Genomic DNA, 10,691 nt, shown 5'->3' on the forward strand with positions numbered 1-10,691 from the left:
GATCCGATCTCGCCTCGTTTCCTCATTTAGTTCTCGAGCGAGCAGAGAAAGGCTGTTTGGAGAAATGTCATATGCTCTCCATAGAAATGTATAGAGGGCGCACCTCTGATCTTTGCCATTGATCACTTCTGTGATAGAAAAGCCCATAGAGGGCTTTGCCATCTAGTGGCAAGGGTGCCCTCTATACATCTCTATAGGTCCCTGTACGTGCGGTCTATAACCAGAACTGGCAGCTTGAGAGAAAGATTTTGAATGAAAAGATAGGAAATCTGTACTGTATATATGGCTAATTAAACAGCCCATATGATAGTGCAGCACTTATAGACTAGCACAGGAAAGCAGCGCCACAAATGAAAGAAGAAACTAGTGATCAAACCTGAATCATTATGTAGCCTATCTTTGGTAGAGCGTGCACAGCTCGCCTTGCTCCCTCCGACAGTTAAACAAACTGTGAGATTATTATTTTTTCATTAAAGTAACGCAAAGTAATATAACTAGTAAAGTAAGAAGTTACTTTTGTTAAATGTATCAAGTAATACGTAATATATTACCTTTCCAAGTAACTAATCCCAAAACTGCTAATTTCAGAGCTCATCGCACTCATTCTGCCACTCATCCAAGACAGGTTCTTGACCATGCTGCTGATTCGCAAGTCCTTGCCTTCAATCAGCTTCCTGTAAATCGTGATCTCAATCTCCAGAGCCATCTTGATGTTCAGAAGGTCCTGGTACTCGCGCAGGTGGTGAGCGATCTTCTCCTTGGTGGTTTTCAGCTCAAGCTTCATTGATGCTTCATCGTTGCTTCGTTGATCTCTGCTTCCAGAGCATCATTCTTGGTCTTCAGAGTGTCCAGGTCACGCTCTTTGTTTTGGATATCCTTCCTGGTGCCCGTCATTTCTTCGCTTACACTTTGGGCCTTGTCAACGTGCTTTGTCGTCTTATTGGTAATGTCTTTGAATTTTGATTTGTACCAGGAATCCGTTTCAGTCAGGTTTTTGGCTGCGCTTTCATCGTACTGACTTTGGATTTGTTTGACAGCGGCCGATAGGTCAGGGAGGGCGAAGGAGCTCTGGGCTGAGGAATGACCAGAATAGACCTGAGCCATCAGCTCTTCGATCTCCTGTTTCTGCACCCTCTGGAGGAACTCAAGCTCCACCTCCAACTGCTCCAGCTGTTTCTCCAAAGCGATGCGTGCAGAGGTGGCCGTGTCGACATCCGGACGGAATGCTTTGATTTCCAGCTCGGCCGACTTCCTCAGCTCAAGGGCCTCCTCGTATTTGGCTTTGATCATCTCCAGTTGGCCGACCATGGCCTCCTTAGCAGCGAGGTCCAGGTCCCGCTGGACTCGCATCTTTTCTGCAATCTTCATCAGCTCCCTCAGTTGCTGCTCGTACAGCATGCGCAGGCCAGACAGTTTCACAAAGCGATTCTGGAGGCCTTCGATCTCCATGTACAACTGCTTGTTCGGCTGCTCCAATGAGTGAACCTTGTAGATGTAAACAGCCAGCTTGTCGTTAAGGACGACCATCTCCTGTCGCTCAACACTGCGTCTGCTGAGGAATGCTTGGTTCTCGGCGGCGGCTGCATCTAGGTTGTTGGCGCCCTCCATACCGGCACACATTTTCCCACCAGCCGCGCCAGATCTTCGTGTGGAAGATATGGTCCTTCGGGCCACTGTGCCACCTCCTGAACTACCACGGGCGAAGCTGGCGGATCGGGTATGGGCATCTTGTCGGGCGCGGGAAGAACTGGACACCCTGACCTGGTAGGAGGTAGAGCTGCTGCTGATGTCCTCAAAGTGGCGGCGGTAAGATGACATCCTTTCTGGGCTATGACTCATGATGGCGGTGAGTTGATCTTTTTTGATCTCTGTGTCTGAAGGGGGACCTCTGGTTGGCTGTGCACCTCTGCTCTCCAACTCTCATCGTATGGGCCTCTTTATACCCACACAGCCTGGCCAATCCCCGCTCAACTCCTGAGCAAACGTCTCTGGAATTTCTAACCTCTAAATCAAAGGGCCTGACCTGCCTCATAGACCTCTGCCAGGACCCTGTGAGGAGCTGAGTTAGGGCTATGAGGCAGTCAGGCCTATTATGAAAAAGAGAGAGACATAGGCGTTGTCTGTCAAGCCTGTAATTATGGATTTACTGCATTTTCATTCTCAAGATTCTTCCCATTCACGAGTCTGCAGTGATGTGAACAGAAGCTAAGTCTGCTCAACAGCCCTGTTCATCATCTAATCAAAGTACACTACATCATACATCACTTGCTCCCTCCTATGCGCAAAGACACACATACTCATTCCAGGGTTTCTCTTTTTTAAAACTATTTTCTACATTGTAGAATAATAATGAAGATATCAAAACTATGAAAAAACACATATGGAATCATGTAGGAACCATAAAAGTGTTAAACAAATCTAAATATATGTTATATTTTAGATTCTTTAAAGTAGCCACCTTTTGCCTTGATGACAGCTTTGATCACTATTGGCATTCTCTCAACCAGCTTCATGAGGTAGTCACCTGGAATGCATTTCAATTAACAGGTGTGCCTTCATAAAAGTTAATTTGTGGAATTTATTTCCTTCTTAATGCGTTTGAGCCAATCAGTTGTGTTGTGACAAGGTAGGGTTAGTATACAAAAGATAGCCCTATTTGGTAAAAGTCCATATTATGGCAAGAACAGCTCAAATAAGCAAAGAGAAACAACAGCCCATCATTACTTTAAGACATGAAGGTCAGTCAGTACGGAACATTTCAAGAACTTTGAATGTTTCTTCAAGTGCAGTCGCAAAAACCATCAAGCGCTATGATGAAACTGGCTCTCATGAGGACCGCCACAGGAATGGAAGACCCAGAGTTACCTCTGCTGCAGAGGATAAGTTCATTAGAGTTATCAGCCTCAGAAATTGCAGCCCAAATAAATGCTTCACAGAGTTCAAGTTACAGACACATCTCAACATCAACTGTTCAGAGGAGACTGTGTGAATCAGGCCTTCATGGTCGAATTGCTGCAAAGAAACCACTACTAAAGGACACCAATAATAAGAAGAAGATACTTACTTGGGCCAAGAAACACGAGCAATGGACATTATACCGGTGGAAATCTGTCCTTTGGTTTGATGAGTCCAAATTTGAGATTTTTGGTTCCAACCGCCGTGTCTTTGCGAGAAGCAGAGTAGGTGAACGGATGATCTCTGCATGTGTGGTTCCCACCGTGAAGCATGGAGGAGGAGATGTGATGATGTGGGGGTGCTTTGCTGGTGACACTGTCTATGATTTACTTAGAATTCAAGGCACACTTAACCAGCATGGCTACCACAGCATTCTGCAGTGATACGCCATCCCATCTGGTTTGCGCTTAGTGGGACTATCATTTATTTTTCAACAGGACAATGACCCAACACACCTCCAGGCTGTGTAAGGGTTATTTTACCAAGAAGGAGAGTGATGGAGTGCTGCATCAGATGACCTGGCCTCCACAATCACCCGACCTCAACCCAATTGAGATGGTTTGGGATGAGTTGGACCGCAGAGTGAAGGAAAAGCAGCCAACAAGTGCTCAACATATGTGGGAACTCCTTCAACACTTTTTGGGTTAGTACAGTGGGGAAAGAAAGTATTTAGTCAGCCACCAATTGTGCAAGTTCTCCCACTTAAAAAGATGAGAGAGGCCTGTAATTTTCATCATAGGTACACGTCAACTATGACAGACAAATTGAGAAAATAAAATCCAGAAAATCACATTGTAGGATTTTTAATGAATTTATTTGCAAATTATGGTGGAAAATAAGTATTTGGTCACCTACAAACAAGCAAGATTTCTGGCTCTCACAGACCTGTAACTTCTTCTTTAAGAGGCTCCTCTGTCCTCCACTCGTTACCTGTATTAATGGCACCTGTTTGAACTTGTTATCAGTATAAAAGACACCTGTCCACAACCTCAAACAGTCACACTCCAAACTCCACTATGGCCAAGACCAAAGAGCTGTCAAAGGACACCAGAAACAAAATTGTAGACCTGCACCAGGCTGGGAAGACTGAATCTGCAATAGGTAAGCAGCTTGGTTTGAAGAAATCAACTGCGGGAGCAATTATTAGGAAATGGAAGACATACAAGACCACTGATAATCTCCCTCGATCTGGGGCTCCACGCAAGATTTCACCCCGTGGGGTCAAAATGATCACAAGAACGGTGAGCAAAAATCCCAGAACCACACGGGGGAACCTAGTGAATGACCTGCAGAGAGCTGGGACCAAAGTAACAAAGCCTACCATCAGTAACACACTACGCCGCCAGGGACTCAAATCCTGCAGTGCCAGACGTGTCCCCCTGCTTAAGCCAGTACATGTCCAGGCCCGTCTGAAGTTTGCTAGAGTGCATTTGGATGATCCAGAAGAGGATTGGGAGAATGTCATATGGTCAGATGAAACCAAAATATAACTTTTGGGTAAAAACTCAACTCGTCGTGTTTGGAGGACAAAGAATGCTGAGTTGCATCCAAAGAACACCATACCTACTGTGAAGAATGGGGGTGGAAACATCATGCTTTGGGGCTGTTTTTCTGCAAAGGGACCAGGACAACTGATCCATGTAAAGGAAAGAATGAATGGGGCCATGTATCGTGAGATTTTGAGTGAAAACCTCCTTCCATCAGCAAGGGCATTGAAGATGAAACGTGGCTGGGTCTTTCAGCATGACAATGATCCCAAACACACCGCCCGGGCAACGAAGGAGTGGCTTCGTAAGAAGCATTTCAAGGTCCTGGAGTGGCCTAGCCAGTCTCCAGATCTCAACCCCAAAGAAAATATTTGGAGGGAGTTGAAAGTCCGTGTTGCCCAGCGACAGCCCCAAAACATCACTGCTCTAGAGGAGATCTGCATGGAGGAATGGGCCAAAATACCAGCAACAGTGTGTGAAAACCTTGTGAAGACTTACAGAAAATGTTTGACCTGTGTCATTGCCAACAAAGGGTATATAACAAAGTATTGAGAAACTTTTGTTATTGACCAAATACTTATTTTCCACCATAATTTGCAAATAAATTCATAAAAAATCCTACAATGTGATTTTCTGGAGATTTTTTTTTTTTTTTTTTGTCTGTCATAGTTGACGTGTACCTATGATGAAAATTACAGCACAATTGGTGGCTGACTAAATACTTTTTTTCCCCACTGTACATGATTCCATATGTGTTATTTCATAGTTCTTCAATTAAGAAAATAGTAAAAATAAAGAAAAACCCTTGAATGAGTAAGTTAATCAATCAATCAAATTGCATTTATAAATCCCTTTTTACATCAGCAGATGTCACAAAGTGCTATACAGAAACCCAGCCTAAAACCCCAAACAGCAAGCAATGCAGATGTAGAAGTAAGTGTGTCCAAACCTTTGACTGGTACTAAATAATTAATTGAATAATGTGTTGATATTTGCATTCAATACCCTCATTTAGTTAAACACTTTGATTGAGCCAAACAAATGAAGATAAGCTAAAAGCCATTTTGTGTTAGTATGCCCATTGGTAGACCTATATTGTGTCTGCAGGGGTGTTTATGTTGGGGTGAACACTTGGTGGATTAACCCAGTAAAGTTAAAGGGGAAATCTGCAGTTGTTACATACATTGTATGTATTTAATTATATGTACCCATTGATTCTTGAAGAATATAACATATAAATGCCTCATGTGCTTAGTTCAACTGTCGTACCGCATCAGAACGCAAAATATAAGCTTGTTTTACTCCAATGTTTGTAAATATAAACAAACACTAAATAGCCTCAAAACGTGGTTAAAACTATAACTTTGATATCATGGATGATCAGTCCTTGCATCCAAAGCTCTGTCTATGAATTTGAGGGTGGTTACATTTCTCCAGCCCCATCCCTCAGCTTTTTACCAAAACAGCGCCAGGGAAATGCTTTGTTAATTTTCAACTGCTGATTGCCCAGTTTAAAGGCCCTGTGTCCTGTTTTGATTTGCATCAGACCAGCAGGGCTTACTCCTTTGTCCCATAGTTGAAACAGGTGGGATCTATCAGTAACCTGTGACATCATAAGGTCCTAATCTTTTTGGTAAACCAATGATATAATGTGTTCATATTGTATTTTTCCTCCCTTTGAATCTGGTTATGTCTCCGGAGTTAGAATCATGCTTCCAAAGTTTGCATGTTGTTGAAGTTTGCTAGTTTGTAGCTGTCACGATCGTCGTAGGGAATAGACCAAGGCGCAGCGTGATGAACGAACATGTTTCAACTTTATTATCTTTAGTGATAATAGACAACAATAAACAAAACAAGAAACGACTCGTGAAGTCCACGGTAACAATGACCAACACGGAACAAGAACCCACAAACACAAAGGGAAAACAGACAGTTTAAATATGGCTCCCAATCAGAGACAACCAACGACAGCTGACACTCGTTGCCTCTGATTGGGAGTCACTCTGGCCAACATAGAAATAAACACAACAGAAAGAACACACCCTGGCTCAACATATAGAGTCCCAGAGCCAGGGTGTGACAGTACCCCCCCTAAAGGCGCGGACTGCGACCGCGCCTCATCTTGAACAAAACAGGGGAGGGCTGGGTGGGCATTCCTCCTCGGCGGCGGTTCTGGCTCTGGCCTTGCCCACCACCCTCCAATAAACCCCCCATAGCGCCCCTGGTCCAGTCTGGCCCCGCTGGCTGGAGCTGAACTGGACGCAGCAGGAGCGGTTAGCTTCAGCTCCATAGTGGAGCAGTTGACCGGTACCTTACCAGGCACCGGTGACCCAGGCACGGGTTGTGCTGGACTGACGACGCGCACCCCTGGCTTGGTGCGTGGAGGAGGAACGGGCCTTACCAGGCTGACGACGCGCACCCCTGGCTTGGTGCGTGGAGGAGGAACGGGCCTTACCAGGCTGACGACTCGCACCCCTGGCTTAGTGCGAGTAGCAGGAACAGGCCGGGCCGGGCTGGCGACGCGCACCCCTGACTTGGTTTGTGGAGCCGGAACGGGCCGGACCGGGCTGACGATGCGCACCCCTGGCTTGGTGCGTGGAGTAGGAACAGGCCGGACCGGGCTGACGACTCGCACCCCTGGCTTGGTGCGTGGAGTAGGGACAGGCCGGACCGGGCTGGCGACGCACACCGTAGGCTTGGTGCGTGGAGCAGGGACAGGCCGGACTGGGCTGGCGACGCACACCGTAGGCTTGGTGCGAGGAGCAGGGACAGGCCGGACCGGGCTGGCGACGCACACCGTAGGCTTGGTGCGTGGAGCAGGGACAGGCCGGACCGGGCTGGCGACGCACACCGTAGGCTTGGTGCGAGGAGCAGGGACAGGCCGGACTGGGCTGGCGACGCACACCGTAGGCTTGGTGCGTGGAGCAGGGACAGGCCGGACCGGGCTGGCGACGCACACCGTAGGCTTGGTGCGTGGAGCAGGGACAGGCCGAACCGGGCTGTGGAGACGGATAGGAGACCTGGAGTGAAGAGCGGCCACAACCCGTCCTGGCTGAATGCCTACCCTCACACACTCTGTGTGAGGCATCCGCACAGGACGTACAGGGCTGTGTACCCGTACTGGCATAACAGCACGTGACACTGGAGCAGGATATCCGGGACCGCGGAGAGGCATTGGAGACCACGAGCGTTGAGCCGGCACACTCCGTCCTGGCTGCATACCCCCCTTCGCACGACACTTGCGGGGTGCTCGCACAGGACGTACAGGACTATGCCGGCCACTCGTGGCACAGTACGCCGCTCCGCATACCGCGGAACCTGCCCCGTCCCATGCTGCCATGCCTGAGTACGGGAAGTTGGTTCCGCTCTCCATCCAGGCTCCGCCAACCTGCCTTCTGGCCCCCCTAACCCGGTGGCCTCCTCTCCAAATCGCCCTGTGGCAGCCCTGTGTGCTTGGTCCTTGTAAGGTGGGTTCTTCTGTCACGATCGTCGTAGGGAATAGACCAAGGCGCAGCGTGATGAACGAACATGTTTCAACTTTATTATCTTTAGTGATAATAGACAACAAGAAACAAAACAAGAAACGACTCGTGAAGTCCACGGTAACAATGACCAACACGGAACAAGAACCCACAAACACAAAGGGAAAACAGACAGTTTAAATATGGCTCCCAATCAGAGACAACCAACGACAGCTGACACTCGTTGCCTCTGATTGGGAGTCACTCTGGCCAACATAGAAATAAACACAACAGAAAGAACACACCCTGGCTCAACATATAGAGTCCCAGAGCCAGGGTGTGACAGTAGCTAACTATATTCCAAAGCTTAATTTGTTCAAAAGTAACTAAACTAAAATGCAATAGTATCCTGCTGCAGCCACACATGCTGCATAAATCCATGTAGAGACATGCTGTAGGCAGCTTTTTTCAAACAATAATGTATAGCACAACAAATTAGATGTCAACGGGGACTAAATCACCTGACTGTGCCACATATATGCAGCAGAAAGACTAATATGTTCATATGCCCATTTGCCAGTATATTTGACACATCTATCACACTTTAGATGACATAGGAACTTGCTAATGTCTTCTAGAGGTTAAGTGACAAACTCTGTAATGTTTGTTAGAAAAGGTTATGAATATTGCACTCCACTGCACCAGGGCTGTCTCTCAATTTGTCTTTCTTCGATTCCTTGCATCCTCTTGCTTTCATCTCAAAACACATTGGAGAAGAACATTCCAAGGTCCCTCACCCTGACCTTCTCCTCCCATGGATTTTGGAAAAGGATGTGAGGAGAGAGGTTGCAAGGTACCGGAGAAAGACAATATTGAAACAGCCCAAGTTTCTCCCTGACAGAGATGAAGTACTTTTCATTACAAATACCCTTTACTTTTGTCTTAGTCCCAAAAAAAATCAACCTGTATTACTTCTCTGCAGTTATATTAAGACCACTGTTGCTTATGTTGTTACTGTTAGCGAGTAGCCCTACACGTGTACTGTCAGTTTCTCACTAGTAATCCAAGTCTTTACTGAAAAAACATATTGGTAAAACGTTTGCCCAGTGACCATTTCCAAAGGTTAGTTCACAATCACACTGGAATAGAGAAAATCATGTCCCATACTACTCATACACTGAGTATAATAATTTTACTTTGGAAATCTTATATAAAGTGTCATACAATGTTTGCCTTAAACTATAAGCTTCAAGCCCTTTCTAAGTAAAACCCCAAAATAACAGCAAATACAAGATGAAATGATAAGACTGTCTACGGTGCCAGCTGACCTCGAATGGGCCCTACTGCTTTCGGCGGAGCACCTGTGGCATCTGACTAATCTATCACAGCCTCACATGAACAGATGGGCACCACAACCAGCTTGTTAGTACCCACAATCCACAGGGGCCTCTGCGGCATCATCACTTCGTGATTGAGCTCCGTTCATGAATATTCATCCGCTCTCCTCTCTCTGACAATGTGAAGAAGGTTAATGCTATGGTTCTATTCAACATGCTGTATGTGATTTGGGATGGAGCCGAGTTTCTATTTTCTTCTCACACGTCCAGTGGTGTAAAGTACTTAAGTCAAAATACTTTAAAGTACTATTTAAGTTGTTTTTTGGGGTATCTGTACTTTAATTTACTATTTATATTTTTGACTACTTTTACTTTTACTTCACTACATTCCTAATGAAAATATTGTACTTTTTACTACATACATTTTCCCTGACACCCAAAAGTACTTGTTATATTTTGAATGCAATGCAGCACAGGAAAATGGGCCTCCTGAGTGGCGCAGTGGTCTAAGGCACTGCATCGCAGTGCTAACTGTGCCACTAGAGATCCTGGTTCAAATCCAGGCTCTGTCGCAGCCGGCCGCGACCGGGAGACTCATGGGCGGCGCACAATTGGCCCAGCGTCGTCCAGGGTAGGGGAGGGAATGGCCGGCAGGGATGTAGCTCAGTTGATAGAGCATGGCGTTTGCAACGCCAGGGTTGTGGGTTCGATTCCCACGGGGGGCCATAATAAAAAATAAATAATAATAATGTATTCACTAACTGTAAGTCGCTCTGGATAAGAGCGTCTGCTAAATGACTAAAATGTAAAAAAAAAAAAATTTAAATGAAAATGGTCCAATTCACGCACTTATCAACAGAACATTCCTGGTCACTCCTACTGCCTCTGATCTGGTGGACTCATTAAACACACATGCTTCGTTTGTAAATTATGTCTAAATGTTGGAGTGTGCCCCTGGCTATCTGTAAATTTAAAAAACAAGAAAATGGTACCATCTGGTTTGCTTTATATAAGGAATTTGAAATGATTTACACTTTTACTTTTATTTTTGATTCTTATGTACATTTAAAACCAAATACTTTTACTCAAGTAGTATTTTACTGGGTGACTTTCACTTTTACTTGAGTCATTTTCTATTAAGGTATCTTTACTTTTACTCAAGTATGACAATTGGGTACTTTTTTCACCACTGCACGCGCCCCCACAGCCATTTTTAATATATCTTTGTAAGGTCCATTTTATGATGAATGAAGACTTGCAATACGTCAAAGCCAGTTGGGAAACATATCTTTGAACACATGAATTAGCATTTGCTATTGCGAGTCATGCTGTGGTGAGGTATTACTATTTTACTCATAAAGTACTGTCGTACAGTATCTGGGGAGCACCCAAGTTTTTCGAAAGTCATATGCATCATTGTACATAATGCATTCTTTATGAAAAAAGTTTTG

General features: G+C 45.5%; 1 pseudogene; it reads right to left on the bottom strand.

Moving 5' to 3' along the window:
- Positions 1 to 547: 547 nt before the first annotated feature.
- On the bottom strand, positions 548 to 1,848 carry LOC121548208 (annotated as a pseudogene).
- Positions 1,849 to 10,691: the final 8,843 nt, after the last annotated feature.

Source organism: Coregonus clupeaformis, chromosome 4, assembly GCF_020615455.1.
Source record: "Coregonus clupeaformis isolate EN_2021a chromosome 4, ASM2061545v1, whole genome shotgun sequence".
Classification (NCBI taxonomy): domain Eukaryota; kingdom Metazoa; phylum Chordata; class Actinopteri; order Salmoniformes; family Salmonidae; genus Coregonus; species Coregonus clupeaformis.